Source organism: Lissotriton helveticus, chromosome 2_1 (genome assembly GCF_964261635.1).
Source record: "Lissotriton helveticus chromosome 2_1, aLisHel1.1, whole genome shotgun sequence".
In the NCBI taxonomy this organism is placed as follows: Eukaryota; Metazoa; Chordata; class Amphibia; order Caudata; family Salamandridae; genus Lissotriton; species Lissotriton helveticus.
The window spans coordinates 2,010,592,606-2,010,611,187 of NC_136059.1; positions in this window are offsets into that span (position 1 = coordinate 2,010,592,606).

The following is an 18,582-nucleotide window of genomic DNA, read 5'->3' on the forward strand; positions in this document are numbered from 1 at the left end:
ACTTGAATGATTCCACTACATTGATTGAAATTGAGAGCACCAATAATGAAATATTGTCACAAGGAGGAGATGACTTGTATGATTCCATTAGATTGATTGAAATGGACAGCACCAATAATGAAATATTGTCACAAGGAGGAGATGACTTGAATGATTCCACTACATTGATTGAAATTGAGAGCACCAATAATGAAATATTGTCACGAGGAGATGACTTGAATGATTCCACTACATTGATTGAAATTGAGAGCACCAATAATGAAATATTGTCACAAGGAGGAGATGACTTGAATGATTCCACTACATTGATTGAAATTGACAGCACCAATAATGAAATATTGTCACAAGGAGGAGATGACTTGAATGATTTTTTTGATCAATCTGTTGATGGCGAATTTATCGAATGTTTGGAGACCATAGAGTTACAAGAATCATCATTGCAGACTTTTCATGAGGAAATTGCTGATGAGGACATGTTACTAGTTCTTTCAAATTTAGAAAATTCAGAAGAATAAATTTATATTTAGAAATCAAAAATTGTTTGAGACATTATTCATTTTTATTTTTAATTTATGAGGTTGTAGCGAAGTGATTGTAGTATAAAATGAGACTTATAGTATAGAGTGCAACATTTTTATGTTACATGGTAAGTTTACTCATATTTACTTCCCTTCTGCCACTATATTATCTGCAATGTGTATTTGACATCTCTTCTTCATCTCCGGCCTCCTTTCTCTCACTGTGTGTCTCCGATGCATCTTATCGCTGCTATTTTGTGTAATTACAGAAGAGAGTAAAATAAAATAGTTCGGAACGTGAAAAGGGGGCAAAGTAGAGTACCCCTCACCCCGTAGGCCTTTTCAGGCGGTCCCAAAAGGATCAGTTTCTGCTTTCCTGAGAGATTATGGTATGAGTTCCATATACCACAATTATTTGCATTACAACATGCAAGATATCTATCTCCTATTACCAACTTTTGGAGATATTCGCGCTAAGCGCGAATATCTCAAAAAAGTTATACCTGCCCTGAGCAGTTCTTAGCCATGTTATCCAATGGGAGGTGGATAACATGGCTAAGAGCATTAGCTCGGTAATGCATGAATATCGCTGACTTTTTAGCGATATTCATGCATTGCGGCCGTTTTTTATCGCATTTGCGATAAACCTTGATAATAGCAAGGTTTATCTTCGATAATTTCTGACGATGCTTAGCGGTAAAAAATTCGTTGGTAAGCATCGTTAGCGATAAATATCGCTTAACTTTGGTAATATGCACCAACGTCTGTTAACGTTCGATTCGAAGGAAATGAGGAAGTGTTGAAAAACATTGTTTGCGCCATCTTGCCTTTTTTGAAATGCCACACTTTTGTCGTGCACGGCAGCCATTTTAGATGCCTTGACCAGACCCACTCTCTGCACGCTGTCGATTCGTAGCATGGCTCCCCACCCTCGCAAGCATCTTCCCCAGGCACTGGTCACCCCCGCTCTCTGTCTTATGCATGGGCAATAAACCTCCCCCCATCTGCGCTGCTCTTCCCTGAGAATCACACTCTGTGCCCGCCCGACACCTCCCTTTCGCCCTATTCACTACCGCACCCTCTGACACTCCTCTTCCTCTGTGTCCGATTGTCCAGGCTATCAGCTAGCCCTGCAGATGTAGTTTATGGCTCCAGCTGTAAAGATTCACCCCTCTTCAAAGGAGTTATAGTAGATCAAGGCCCACACCCGATGAGATCCGTCACACCACACGTGTTCCTACTATCTGAAAACCATCCTGTATTGTGATTGGGGAGGGGACCGAGCCTGAAGCGGAAGATTCTAGGAATGACTCTTTGTACATCAAAGTTTTTACAATTATGTGTCATATTAAAAATATATAGCACTCCAACAAAGTAGTAGGAATATAAAACTTTAATAACATATAAATATATACAACAAAACAAAAACAGTAAAAACATTTAAACAACGAAGAGACCGTGGCAATTTCTTTTGAATTCCTGATGAGGACATGTTACTAGTTCTTTCAAATTATGAAAATTCAGAAGATGTTGCCTGGGGGTGGGTCGTCAGTAGCAGTCTGTTGTGCGAATAGTTCCAAGGCAGCAGAACGCGCTGAAATCTAGATGGCACGAAAGGGATGTCTAGTAAGTTGCCGCCCAGCAAATAACGGCGTGGGGCGCCGCGGGGGTGAGTGAGTCCAGTAGGCACCACAGCTATTCTTACCGGCATTGCAGAATTACTGCTGGGGACAATGCCTGTGCTGTAGCAGGGTCACAGCAGAAACAAAAAGGATTCTGATGAAGATGTTGGTTTTCAATTTGAAAACAGTTCTGGTGTCAACTGCTATGCTAATGTAGTGGTTAATGTTTTGTTTTCTCTAGAAAATGTAAAAGAGGGGGAGGCAGTCCAAAGTTCCGTTAAAAGGGCAAAGGAAAGGATCGGTGGTTTGAACTATCAGTCAAAAAGGGGAGGGGGTGCAACAATTTTTCCTACCGGGTCACACTGTGCTTTCACCGGAACTGAGGTCTGCAGGATTCTAGTAATTCAAAGTGAGGCTGGCGCCAGCATGGGAGCGCCGACATCCCGCGGATACAGTTTCGTCACTCCACGGGCGTTTATGGCAGTCATTCCCCATCGGGGGTGTCTGCGGGGGTCGGAGACTCCCGCGGCTCCTGTAGAATCTTCAAGGTCGTGGAGGACTACGGTGGTGGAGTCAACCAGTGACCGGGCCATTTCTTTATGCTGGGCCCGCTCTTGCCAGGTCGACCGCCATTTTGAGAGTTCGGTAGCTACTGGCGATCGCGGGGTCAAATGAGCGGACGGGCTCCACCCTGCCGGGCGAGACGTTGCAGCATCGCCACAGTGGAAGAACCCTTTTCCGGGCGCTTGGAGCGCCGAGGGTGCAGGTGGGAAGCCTCCACTGGGGAGGCGGGAGAGGCCTGTTCGCATCGTCTCTCCCTCCCAGTGCACCCCACGGCGTCTCGCTTGAGATTTGTTATGGCCGGACCAGGCGATGAGGACGAGGGGGGGGGGTCGGAGGCATGTGCAAGACATCCCCCCCCAGTGTTGTCACAGCCATTATTCAAGAGAGAAGAAGTGTCCCGTCCGTCTTCGGGCCGGGCTTCCGGTGGATGTCGGCCGGACGCCCCTGGCTCTGGCCCCATGAACGGGTTTCTTGGTTTATCGGCTGCAGCCGGATCTCGTCGGCCTCGGCCCCCCGACCGTTGGTGGCCGGACCGGAAGAGCATGTGGCGGGACTATCTGCAACTCTCAAGGGCCACCGCGGCCGGACTGGGAGAGAGAGGGGAGGGTCGAGGAGACATTCCCCCCCCCTGAAACTCTTCAGCGTTGTAAAGGCAATCCCCTGGCCGGGTCCCGCTGGCCTCGGCCTCTCCTCCGGCTACACCCTACGTTAGGATCTCCTGGCCGAGGCGTGGCAGCAGGATCCGCCTTATATGGGCTGCTCCCGGCTGGGCGTAGCCGCAACCCTGCCCCACCTTGGAAGTTTCCAGAGTGGGGGCGGATGTTCTACTGACTTGCATTTTCCCTAGTCTATCGATTTTTTTGGCGTGGCAGGCGGTGGGACAGCGAGGGGTGATTTGGTTTCTCTTACTGTTTTTCTGGTCTCTCACCACTGGCATATTTCTAACGTTTTCTTGTTTCTAGGACATTAATAGGTTTTATCATTACGTTATGTTATCGTTTCTTTGTTCGTTGTTTAATAAAAGTTTATGTTCATCAGTGGCCTACTGATTTTCGTTTTCCTATTCTTTTCTTTCCAGGTTGTTTCATGCTAAAGTTTCTGTTAACAGGATACAGTGATCACTTCGTTATTATTGCATATGTCCTTTTCACTAGGGGTGCTCTCTGGTCGGGCCAGATGACGTATCTCTAGTAAATGGTCCGGGTGAAACAGGTGCATCAATCAGTGGGGAGTAGATAGGCATGACAGATTACAACGGGGGAGAAAGGTCCGCATTACGTACCCTTTCACTATTTGCAAAGATTTTCCTACGTATATTTGCAAACAGGGAATACCTCCAAAAAGAACCAATTCCCAAACAGTCAATGTTTGGGGAAACAATCAATCAATGAGGAACGAAATAGGCACGACGTGTTAAAGGTTTGCGTTACCTACCCTTCACTATCTGCAAAGGGAGAGAGAATATTCCTATTCTTCCTCGTTTGCAGGCAGAGAAGATTCTTAAGAGAACCAACTTCGAACAATTCAATGCTCGATTCAAACAATCAAGAAGGGGTACTGTGAACACAAATGAACGCCGCTTATGTACATACACATTGGTATTATCAACAGGTTGTTCCTAATGTTTCTATTTTAGGGAGGTCAAAAAGAGATCCCATTAGTGGCCTACTGATTTTGCTTGATTCCTTTTCTTTTTTTACACGATTTTTCGCTATCTGCAAAGACTAAACAGAGTATTGCGAATCTGTGCTTTTTGGAAATAGAGAATGAACCAAAGAGAACAATCAATCAAATGGAGAGAGAAGCAGGCACGATGGATTACAACGGGGGCAAAGGCCTGCGTTAACTACCCTTCACTATCTGCAAAGAGAGAGTACTCCTAATAGAAATGAGGGGTTGGGGGCAGCATTCAAAGCAGATCAGTGTGCATAAACACGAAAATGTTTTTACTTACCACGTACTTGACATTCGACAGCTTATGATATTTGCTATTAAAAAACCATTGAAATTCACTGAAAAAACCATAGGTTATAGACCATATATAGTTAGGAATTAGCATTTAAAAAAACGTATTTTACTCACACAAAACCATTGAAATTCCATATATAGTTAGTTGCACTAACTATATATCGCGCACCCGCAATCCACTGCTGATCATGTCACATATTACATCATTCATGACATGGTCAGTGACATCACTGATGACATCACTGATGACATCACTGATGACATCATCCAGTGACTGTGTGTTTCTGTAAAGTTTAAATATGTTAGATATATTGAAGAATGAGTGGATGTATAAGTGTCTCGATGAAGGATTTAGTAGGTGCGTGACTGACTGTATGAGTGAGTGAATAAATGTGTCGTACTAAATGCATGGGTTAGTGACTAAACTGCCTGAATGTTTGCTTCAGTATGTCTGTTGTGATGTAAACTGCTGCATGTGTGGATCATTAGCTATACGAGAGGCTACATATGTTATTGATTGGTTGCCCAAGTATTTGTATGGGAGATTGAGTTTGTGTGGGGGTGGCTGGGAGGTGTGTGACTCTGTGCATAGATGTGTGAGCAGTTGATTCACTAGGTGTATGAGTTCAAGAGTGCATGTGGAAACAGCTACATGGGCGGTTGACTGTGTGCATGAGTGTATTGATGAGTGAATGGATATGTCAATGCTACATGTCATAGTAAGTACATATGTAAAACACAGTACATGTGAGAGTTGGCATATATAAATAACTGTGCATGAGAGCCACTGAATGTGTGAGTGGCTGTATGGATCATTGTGAACTTGTATCAGGGATTGTATAAGAGAGTAAATATGTGTTAGTATATGTTTGAATAAGTAAGGTGTGTATAACTGTATAGTTGAGGAAATAGAGGTGTGATTGATTCTTTGCATGACTGACTAGGTGTGTGAGTAACTCCATGGATGAGTAACAGTGTGTGAGTGTCTGTATACACTGAGTGTATCTAAGGTTTTATTAGAGTCTGAAGAGGTTTATCGTATTAGCACAAGAATGATGTCAAATGAGATGTCATCAGTGATGTCATCAGTGATGTCATGTGAGATGTCATCAGTGATGTCATCATTGATGTCACTGACCATGTCATGAATGATGTAATATGTGACATGATCAGCAGTGGATTGCGGGTGCGCGATATATAGTTAGTGCAACTAACTATATATGGAATTTCAATGGTTTTGTGTGAGTAAAATAAGGTTTTTTAAATGCTAATTCCTAACTATATATGGTCTATAACCTATGGTTTTTTCAGTGAATATATATATATATATATATATATATATTCACTGAAAAAACCATAGGTTATAGACCATATATAGTTAGGAATTAGCATTTACAAAACCTTGAAAATTCACTGAAAAAACCATAGGTTATAGACCATATATAGTTAGGAATTAGCATTTAAGAAACCTTTTTTTTACTTACACAAAACCATTGAAATTCCATATATAGTTAGTTGCACTAACTATATATCGCGCACCCGCAATCCACTGCTGATGATGTCACATATTACATCATTCATGACATGGTCAGTGACATCACTGATGACATCACTGATGACATCTCAAATGACATCACTGATGACATCACTGATGACATCATCCATTGACTGTGTGTTTCTGTAAAGTTTAAATATGTTTTACATATTGAAAAATGAGTAGATGTAGAAGTGCCTAAATAAAAGATTTAGTAGGTGCGTGACTGACTTTATTAATAAGTAAGTGATTAAATGTGTCTCACTGAGTGCATGGGTTAGTGACTAAACTGTCTTAATTTGTGCATCATTATGTCTGTTGTTCTGTAAAGTGCTGCATGTGTTGATCAGTAGCTATATGAGTAACTATATGGGTTATTGATTGATTGTCCAAGTATTTGTATGGGAGACTGAGTGTGTGTGTGGCTGGCTGGGAGATGTCTGACTCTGTGCAGATCAATGTGTTCTTGTATCAATGATTGTATAAGAGAGTAAGTATGTGTTAGTATATGTTTGAAAATGTAAGGTACTCTATGTTTAACTGTATAGATTAGAAAATGGAAGTGTGATTGATTCTTTACAGGACTGACTAGGTGTGTGAGTAACTCCATGGATCAGTGGCAGAGTGTGAGTGTCTGTATAGGTGTATGAGTGCATATGATAGTGTTGTAAAGATGAGTGATTGTATGTATGAATGATTGTATGGGTGAATGAGTGAATGTGTGTGTAGACGTAGGAATCAGTGAGTGCGTATGTAGTAACTAGTATTGGTGTGTCAATGGTTTAAAAAATTATATTCTGTATTTAACACTGGGTGTAACAGAGGTTATATTAAAGTGTGAGGAGATGCATTGTATTGTCACATGAATGATATCATCAGTGATGTGACCATTGATGTCAAATGAGATGTCATCAGTGATGTCATTTGAGATGTCATCAGTGATGTCATCAGGGATGTCATTTGAGATGTTATCAGTGATGTCATTTGAGATGTCATCAGTGATGTCATCAGTGATGTCACTGACCATGTCATGAATGATGTAATATGTGACATCATCAGCAGTGGATTGCGGGTGCGCGATATATAGTTAGTGCAACTTACTATATATGGAATTTCAATGGTTTTGTGTGAGTAAAAAAAAGGTTTCTTAAATGCTAATTCCTAACTATATATGGTCTATAACCTATGGTTTTTTCAGTGAATTTTCAAGGTTTTGTAAATGCTAATTCCTAACTATATATGGTCTATAACCTACGGTTTTTTCAGTGAATTTCATTGGTTTTTTAAAAGCTAATATCTATAGCTGTAAAATGTATTCTTCTTTAAATCAAAAAATATATTTTATATGTTTATTAATAATTTTTTTTATTATTATTTTTTTTTGTTCGCTCCCGGTTCGCGAACCGGGAAGCTTCCCGTTAGCTCAATGTGGTGCCGCGACCCGGTCCGCGAACCAGTAAACGTTCCGTTTGCGCAACTGCCGCGTTAGAAATCAACATCGTGACGCGTCGCGGAAGCGCGACGTATCGCGTTGTCGCGTAATGCGTCTTATGATGCGCCACGTTAGCGCACCCGGAAGTGCTCCGGTACGCGAACCGCGGCGCGAAGCGCAGCTCCCCGGAAGCGATCCGGGGCGCATCGCGAAAGCGCAACGTATCGCGTTGCCGCGTAATGCGTCTTATGACGCGCCGCGTTTGCGCACCCGGAAGTGCTCCGGAGCGCGAACCAAGCGATCCGGGGCGCGTTCCGCAGTGCGTAACTTAAGCGTAACAGGTCATGTGACTTGTTAATAAAACTTTTCATTGGTTCATTTCACTTTTGGTTTCCTAATGATGTAAGGCTAGGTCATGTGACCTAAAAATAACACTTTTCATTGGTTTAGACCTATTTTTTTTCCAAAATGATGAAAACCCCTCCTTCTTTCTTCACTCTGACTTTCATCTTTGTGAGAGGAAGACCCTTTGTGATCACTGAGCAATGGCTTCATTAGTAGCTTCAGCTGGTGCACCCCCACCACCACCACCTCCTCATAGGAAGAGAGGACCACCTCCACAGTTCATTACCAACACAGAGGAGGAAGAGGATGAAGAAGAGGAACAGGAGATACAGGAAACACCGTTTTTACAAGAGGAGCCCCGGGTATCTCATCATAAAACTAGTTTCATTTGGCAGTTTTTTTCATTTCCTGAAGGACAGAAAAAAGTTAATGCTCGATATGTGACGTGCCTGATATGTAAAGAGGACTTATCTAGAGGCACAGAAAAGAAGCATAGTACGGCAACTATACTATGCACCGTCACATGCTGAGGTGGCATCCACTAAACTACAGCCGGGCAGAGATGCGTCACCTTCAGGACAATCCACCAACTCCTGTGGCCAGGACATCGTCACAGGTATCTCTGTCGGGGCCAGAGGCACGGGAAACCGTGCCAAACATTCAGGACAACTTTGTCCATATGAAGATTACCTGTTTATATTGTGGTACATTGCTCTCATGTGCCAATATGAGCATTAACTTAATAAACAGAGCATTTGAAACCACAAGTGCTCTAAACGCCCCAAAAAGTAAAACATTTTTTTTGCTCCTGTTGAGCCCTTTCCAATGCCTGTTTTTTGTTGTTTCCCCCCCAAAAAAACCAAAAAAAACATAAAACTGTTCAAAAAATACCACAAAAAAAAAATGTTCAGAAAAAAAAAATATATATATAAAACAACAAACTACCTCCCCTTTATAAAAAAATTGCTAGAATGTTTTAGCACTCTGGCAAGCTCTATTTCTTTTGGTTCGCTTCCCGGTTCGCTCGCCGGTACGCGAACCGGAAGCGAACCAAAAAAAAAAAAAAAGAGTAAGTATAAGGGAAGTAAACAGAGAGTAATGTTAAAACAAAGACAGCTATAGGGACTAAACCAGAGATACTGTTTAATAGATGTATTTACCGAAGAAAAGATGGAAGAGGGTATAATTGTGAAAAAGAAAATAGATAAGGAAGTGAAAGAAAAAAAGGAGAGTAGAAGAATAACAAAGAAGAGTTTCTTAGAGAATGTGAGTGAATGTTCAATATAAGATTAAAACATGTGGAATAACAGAGAGAAAAAACAGAAAGCAGAAAAGAAGAAGTAACAGAAAAGGAATAATTGAAACAGCAAAGAAATGTAAATAACATAGGGGCATATTATCAACATAGGCAATAAAAGTTTCGCAGCTTTTATTGGCAGAAATGTGTCGCTAAAGCCGCTTTTGCAGCAGAAAACTGCCGCTACAGCCGCTTTTGCAGCAGTTTTCTGCCGATAAAAGCAGCAATAATTTTATTGGCTGTGTTCATAATATGCCCCTTAGTGTGCTTCAACCACACAGAGAAAGCATAATGAACAAGTAGTGAAAGAGTAATCAGTCAGAGACACTAAGAGTAATAGAGACGGAGTGAGTGAACAAGAGTGAGGAACTATGAGGAGAGGGACTGAGAAAAGGAGTGGAAGGAGTAGAGTAAGTAAGTAAGTAATAGAGAAAGGAATGAGGGAAGTAGCAAAGGCAGGAAAGTTAGGGTTAAAGAAATGAAGCAGTGGAACTAATAGTAGTTAAATGTGATAGAAATGTAACGAAAAGAGTACAAAACATTTACCTTAAATTGTCGTTAACTTAGTCACTTGTTATTTTTATACTTTCAATCTGTGAAAGAGAGAACAAACATTTGAAAAATATTAAAACATGTATTTAAAAATTAGAAAAGACAAGGGAAAAGATTGAAGGACAAACAGTTTTTCAACAACTTTGACACTTACAGAAGCTTCTGCTTCTCCAGGCCCCCTACACAGTCCTAAAGATATACATTTTAAACTAACAGTATCTTGATGCAGATGAACTGAGGCCTATCTTGGAACATGGTGCATCTTTTGCACTGCTGTTGTCTCACAAAAGTGACGCAATTGCAGCGCAAAAGAGGTGCACAATCATCATAAAACTGTTCCTAACATTTTAAATGATTGTTTCAGGATGGCAATAAGGTGTGTCCTATCCAGACGTTTGTTTCAGGTGAGGCCTACTCAGGGTTGCAGATCAAATTTAGCCTTGTTGAAGAGTACAGAGGAGATAATACATGTGCAGGGCAACCAATAAAGTTCAAACTTCCTCTGTTTCCCTGGAGAGGCCTAAACTTCATCTGCACAATTTGATTCGTAATGTTACGAAACACAGGTAATGTATTTGAAAAATATGCAATTTCTTTTGCTCATTTCACAATCACATCACTTGTGTTTCCTTTGGTTAGGTATCTCATTATGCAGATGTAGTCCAGCATATGAAAGAGTACGCACTGAATGCAACAACTTTGACACTTACAGAAGCCTCACCTTCTCCATGCCTCCTACACAGTTCTAAATGTACATCATAAATACAAACAGTACAGAATTAACTATACATGTTAAATGGTTTATTTTTGCTGTTCTCAGAATGTATCAAATTTCACTAAAAACAGTGACTTGAAGGTATTCATCATATAACAGCGGGGGAAAAAAACACAATCAAAATGATTGTGTTTAAAAAACCCATATAACATAACCAATCAGAAATCAAAACTCCTCAAAAGTAACTTACTTTCCATGACGTCGAAGGATATCCTATGAACAGCTTACACTCTGTTGTGCTGTTATTATTTTCAGCCCGTCACTTTCTGAAAGAATAGCTCCATCGTTTTGAAAAATATGTTACATACAATAAATGACTTCTCGCTCTCTACCACACGTTTCCTCAAGGCCAAATCGTGTAAGAGCCATTTATAACTCTTGGAATTCTTGTAAGCAAATCCCGTCATTTTGTATTTCCGCAACTTTCAGAAAGAAAACGTTCAAGATCACTTTCACAATCCTAGACTAGTAATATCTTACCCTTTTTGCTCACTCATGTTCTACATTTCCTATGACACTGATACTGCTTACTATGAAGCAGACTTACACTACCTCTATGACTACTACAATTATTTAATTCTCTACATCACTTTTAATCACAAAGCAATATAAAACAGTAGATAAAATTATATCAACCCCTAGAATCATTATACGCCAGTTACCTACCCTAAATTCTCTTTTCTGAAAACAGAAAGTAAGAATATTTTTTAGTAAAAAGGCAACATTGTATCGTAGTCAAAAGGCAATAATTTCCGAAACAGCTAATTTTTTTACATTTTCAATAACCTGTGTAATAAGCGGATCTTGTCAAATAACCATCATGCAATATAATAGCTGCAGTTACAAATCTTCTTCCTAAAATCAACAACTGTGTAGCCACAACATTTGTAATTAAAGTTGAAGACTTACTTTCATCAGGTTTATATAATTGGATTTTTAAAATGACATTATAATCAAAAGTTTGGACCAATAATCTAGACAGCATTGCAGACTTACATTCCCTCTACTCCATGTTTTGATTGGCTGCTTGAATTAGCTTATAAAAAGAAACAGTTTTTCTGAACTCATTCAAAGTGCAGTTATTTTTCCATGACGTCAAGTTTTATGGTAAGAAGACCGTTTGCTTTGGGAAATACTCTGTTGTCCTTCAACTAATCTGTGCCCACCACTTTCTGTAAGAAAATCTTCTTTTTTTCCAGGAACTATTGTCTCTGTACTACACTTATCCTCAAGGCCAAATTGTGTAGGAGCCATTAGAACCTCTTGAAATTCCTCAGAGCACATCCCGAGATTCTTTCCCTAAAATTTTGGTTTTAAAAACACCAGGTAAGAATTTTTAAGGTCATACGGCAATTTTTTTTTTAAAGTTAAAACAGAATCGTTGCAGAATGACCAGACGTTTCTAGACTTTAAATAAGCTGTGTAATGTCCTGATGTTATTGAAGGACCGTCATGATATATAATTGCTGCAGTTACAAAAGTCCTTCCTGATATTGACAACTGCGAAGCTACAAAATGTTTAATTAAAGTTGTCAATTTTGTTCCATCAGCCCTACATCGTTGGAACATTAAAATGACATACTGGCCATATGTTCGTATAAATAATGTTGACATCATTTCAGATTTACATTGGCTACACTCCATGTTGTGATCAGCTGCTTTTACTAGCTTATTAAAGGACACTGATTTACTGTCTGGCAAAGTTAAATATATAAATCTTTCTGAGTCTACACTAGTAGTACTTGATACCCTACAGTTCTCGCAGTCATGCTGCCATTGATAAGAAAGCCCAAACAGGTGATCTACATCTACACCTTCAGCATGCAATACATCAAGCATATACATTAAAAACTCCTGACAATCTTGCTGAATATTTTGAGAGAATTGTGTTTGACCTGAACATCTGTCTAACAGATTTCGAATTTCAGACACACTTTCTATTTTTGTTCTATCAGTGCTACATTTCTCTAACACAGAATTTAACAAACTGCAAAATCTGTGATCCGAATTGACCACAATCTCTTCTTTTACATTTTGTAGAGAAAACAAAACATTAACCACTACATTAGCATAGCAGTTGACACCAGAACTGTTTTCAAATTGAAAACCAACAACATCTTCAACAGAATCCTTTTTCTTTCTGCTTATAATTTCAGGTTCATCAACTTTTCGTCTTTTTGGTACAACCTCCCTAGTATTGGTCACATTTCTTCGTTTCCGGCCTACCACACGTTTCTCGAACAAAGGATATTGAGGCAAATGTGGCGCATACTCTCTTCTTAACCTATTGTATTCCTTAACACAATCTAGATCCGCATAAATGTTTGTGACATCACACTCAATCAAGTACAATCCCGATAAAGTTCTAACTCGTGACAATGCCACATATGCCATACCCTCCTTGAACACAGAACTGCCAATATTCACCAATGCACTGTCTACACTTAAACCTTGTGATTTATGGATTGTCACCGCATATGCCAAGCAAACAGGAAACTGCTTACGGCGAACATATAAGTCTTTTACAAGCAAAAATCTAGCAGAACAACGACCAATTAGCTGTACTTCCTCAATGCCATCAAATTTAATTTTTAAAAATTCAATTCCATCTCTATTTCTGTATTTCACAAAATCAACAACATTACCCATTGATCCATTTACCAGACCTCTTTCAACATGTAAATTCCTTCTTAAAATTATACGGCAATTTAAGCACACATTCAGAGTCTTTTCAAAACCTTCAGTTTTAGATATAGTCTTCTCTAATGAATCCAATTTTGTTTTCAAATTCTCAGACAAAATAATTGTTGATCCCATATGCTCTACTCTGTCAATAGCTTCCAGTTTCACAATCTCTTGGTTTTCTAAATACAACATTTTGTTGTTGAAGATGGCACATTCTACAAGAGTTGGCATCAAACATATTCCAGATTTCTTCTCAGTAATTTTCTGAAAAATATTCTCAGGCACAACGTCTTGTTCTGGATATAAATTTGACAGTAATCGTGCATGTAAAGCTTGTTTCCCATGCTCGGTCACTTTTCCAATTCTAACATCTTGTAGAATATTCTTGTAAACTTCATCCTTCGCCTGACGCATATTTTCATGCAGTTCAGCATAATTGAAGTTTAACCATATATTGACGTTGCAAATGCTCCCAAGGCACTTCCTGGTATCTTCATGCGTGAGCATTTTGAACACAGGTTGTCCTTTCACTGGTGTCAGCTGCAGAAGATCTCCGAAAACAATGATGTGTTTGCCACCAAATAACACATCATACTCTGTGTTAAGAACTTCTTGCATTCTCAAATGCACAAAGGCAAGCATGACATTGGAAACCATGCTTACTTCGTCAATGATAAGAAGTTTCATTTTCCTCAGGACTCTTGAAACTTCACAACAAGCATCTCCAGATAACTTGTGGTATTGTAATTTGTTATCATGCTCCACTGGCAGCATCAGTAGACGATGCAAAGTAATACCTTTAATGTTATGTGCTGCCAGTCCAGTTGGAGCGGTGACAACACAAGACAGCGATGACTCAGTCCTTTCCTTCAAATAACATGAAATTGCTTTAATGAGGAAACTCTTTCCAGTTCCCGCCTCTCCACTCACGTACAGTCGGACAGGCTTCAACGATGTACATGAGCACTCTTTCTTCTCATGACTTAATCCATGATCAATTTGCTTGGTAACTTCGTCATATATTTTCCTCTGCTCAACGTTGAGTTGTCTTTCCAAGTCTTCTAAGTTAACCGCATCCTCCTGAGCATGTGCCATGGCTCTTTCCACTTCATTCATGGCAGTGGCAGCTTCATTTTCGATAACAGGTCCTCCTAGTGGATCCTGACTCAATGAAACAGAACTCTGACTGTCCTGAGAACTGTCTCTGGCAATCTCGGCTGCAATCATTGCTTCCTGCTCGATTTCCGCATTCAACATTTGTACATATTTGGGAAAAGCAGGACATTCTATGGTCTCCTTGGCGGCAGTGAAAGAGTCTTCATAACAGAGGAAATCTCCAAGCAGTTCCTCTTCTGCACGCCAAGGCTTGAAAAGTTGCAAAAGTGCTAAATAGAAAAACTCCTTTTTTTCAGGAGATTCGCCACTCAATTTTCGATGGTTTACCAAGTGGCATTTTCTTTGCTTGACCAGACATCCCTAACTTCCAATTACAGCATACACTCCTTTATCAATATCTTCTTTGATGTTCCTCTTGAATATGTAATTTTGTAGAACCTCATACAGACAAACATTCTCGAGGTGACTGCTTCGATTTGGATAATATGTATCCAACATGTTGGTCTTCAAAATGTCGGTACTGTTTGGCTCCTTTTTCGCCAAATACTCAATTTCCCGCACAGGTTTCAGAACTCGATTACGCGTTGCAGCAAGACCAAGACTCGCCCAAACGATACTCCTAGATTTGGCATAGAGACTTGCTGAAGACAACCGGTCAGAACATTCGTAAGCTCCGATTTCTCGATGCGACAACATCTTCAGACTGAAACTGTACAACTTCTTACTGAGGCTCTTTTCATGGGAAATGTCCTCCCACATATCCTTCAATTCTGTCTTTTCTTTTTTGGTGATGTAAGATGTCACATACCGAGCCACAGCCATACAGTTATCAGCCACAAACTGTATATCCATGTTAGCATTCCACATGGACAAAATCACTGGGTTGTAGTCGTTGATGTACTTGGACTCTTCGTTCCTCTTCAAATTGTACGTGTTTTTAGGTGATTTCTTCATCACATTATGTCGCAGCGAAGACATCAAACTGTTCACTCTTCCTTTAGAAATCACCGGTTGTGGAAAGGCGAAACGACATTTGGTGTAGAACTTGTCCTTGTTTCTGAATTTACGACGACAGTACTTTCCGCAACGATGGCTTTGGAAGCGTAGAACTTGTTCTCTTAGGCTTTTGTCCTCCTTTGCGTTTGGAACAGCACATGTAGAATACTGTTCTATGAAACTCATCACTAAGTCTTCTGGATCTGTTCCAAATTTAGGTGCATCCTTGATCCACAGCAGCATATGTATATGAGGAGCACCTCTTGCTTGGTACTCCTTTCTCCAGAAGAAATCCAACACCTCTCCAAGAGGTGGATTCTTCTTATTCATGATGAAAGACATCATAGCTTCAAATCTATGATTGAAGTACCTGCATACATTCACTGGATCCAAAGAGCACAGTTCTCCGGGTGTCTTGAATTCGATGTTTTCGATGTTTCCATTTGCCTCTCGTAGAAATTCAAGTAAGTCTTCCCAGCCATACTCGGCACAGCTCAGAGTGAGGAACCATGTGGGAGTTCCTAAGTTCCTCAGCATACATTTTAAATCACCATGACGACGGTACCAGTACTCATTAGTACCACGCTGACACGCCATGAGATTAATCAGGTGACAATCCAAAATACTGTCTTGGACATTGACTTTATCCATAAAGTCACTTGCCGAGATGTTTTGCATCTGTATACCACTTTTCAAGATGTGGTTCACTGCATATGACAGTCCAGACAGATCGCTTTCAAACAGGAGATGAAACAAATAGGGAATGCATTGTCGAAACCTAGCATCTTCTGCATACAATCGTAAAGTCCGGTATTCGGAAGCAGGAATTTGATGAGGTCGCTCATCATATCTTCCTCCTTGACCTGTTGGAAATAGCTGTGGAAAACACCGAGCTTCCAAACTTTCCTCCCAGACACTAATGGGACTCCCTTTGGCTTGTTTCATTTGAAACAACTCAATAGCATTCCCCATGACTTCCTTGGAATGCAAAGGATGAACACTATAATGTTCATATATTTCTTCACTTTTAGAGGGTTCTACTTTCTCAATTTGACCAGCACACAAATCGCTATCCTCTTCCTCACTTACTTCCTCTTCTGCAACATATACATTCTTATAGTACTTATTATTTTTTTTCAAATACAATGTTGCCTTTTTTACTTTCCTAACATCCACTAAATCTTGCCATATTTTTTTATTCTTTGTCGGAACCCCATTAACTAAGATAACCAGAGGTTCCTCTTCCACTTTTTCTACTCCAATTGTGTTCATGTTTTTCTTCAAATCTAGAGGCAAATAAACAACTCTTCCCTTTAATCCTCTCTGTAAATCTGATGGAGGCAATTTCCCTGTCTTTGGCTCCATTCTTACAATAGCCTGAAAGGGATGGATACTTTGAATCAAAATAGATTTATAAGTATTTAAATCCTTCAATTCAGAAGGAATCTCAACCAATTCCAGATTATTATGAACCGCTCTAGCAGGCATCTGGTTTTGATTTAATTTGTTACAACAATAAGTACACACACGTTGATCCGATCCCAAATCAAAACAATTTTCTACCATCAAGTATGTAGCGAAATCCTTCCATTCACTATTATTTTCCCTTTCACTTCTTGCATATAAATCCAATAACTTAGTCTGATTCTTATAATAAGTGCGTCGACAACACACACAAGTGAAATTAGGCCTCTCACTTCATTTCACCTGAAACGTGGCAATTTCCTTCTGAAAATTATCTGTACTGGAAACCTGTACACTATCTTCCACATTACCCTCTTCTTCCGGGTCAATTTCAACATTCTCCTCTTTACTTCCAAAGTAACAAAACTCAATTTCTTCACACATATTCTTCACATCTATTTCAGAACCATGCAAAAGAGCAGCGCATAATTGTTTAAGCATAACTGCTGGACTCTTAGCATAATACAACATTCTAACTAATTTCCTCACTTTATTATGATGCACTGCTAGCATCCTGAAATGATGAAAAACACTCTGGCATACTCTCCTGGAAAGACAAGCCAGTGAATGACCATGCAAACCTGTCACTTCTCTCACTCTGCAAGGATCTAATTCTTGCAACAACTTCATTTTCTGCTTCAAACTTTTCTTATTAAATGTCCGTACAAAATCACAAAGCAAATTGATGGAATCCTGTCGCACACTGCAAATACTACTACACTTCCAGGTGTACACAGGTCCCTTAGGACGTCTTCCTAAAACCTCATTACCTAACATCTCTTCTGCCTCTGTTGTCACAAGTTTTTCTTTTTCAACTGGACAACCATCTTTCACCTCATAAGCTCGACCGCTGGTGTCAACTGCATGCACCAAATCATTATCCTGGAAATAACTCTCCTCATTGAAAAATGCCTCACAACTTGAACTATGCATCCATTCTCCGGAAAAAACTTCACAAAAATTACTACGATTAACTATTCTCTTCCATCTACTATTTCTTTTGAAATCATAAATTGCCTTGTTTAGCTTCCTAATTCTATAGATTATCAAAATAAATAACTTTCGTTTAATTTCAAATGCCTGATCAATAACTTTCTCAACTTTTTTTTTCTCTTATAAAAAACCACTTTCTGTTGACCTTTCTTAATATTTTTTAACAAATTGCCAATTATCCTGTTGCGGAACATTCGTTTACGAATGTCCCTAAACTGTTGTTTCCTTCTACTATCATGCACAGAGTTATCTCTTGCTCTAGCAGTAACATTTTTGATTGGCCTTTCCTTTCCGTTTAAATTGCTTCTCTTTTTCTGGACAAAAACATTTTCTGTAGTACTACTTTTTTTTCTAGAAATGTTTCTTATGAATGTTTTCGTGGTCTTACCCAGTGCTTTCTTGGTGACTTGACGATTTTTTATTGTAGAGGACTGCTGCTGTAAATGATGGACCTGCTGTCTTTGACGTTTTGTAGCCTTTCTCATTCTCTCCTTAGTTGGCATTCTCAAAATTTGAAATGATCTGCAGTTGAATCTGTGGTAAAATATAATAAAAATTTTTATTAACCACTATTACCAAACAGTAAATCAATAACAGTCATCAAAAACTTAACACACTACTTAACATTTTTACATATAATATTTTTTAGTGCTTTGGCAAATTTAGAATACAGAAATAGCAGAAAAGAAATGGAATTCTTCTTCATTTTACCTGTCCTGTT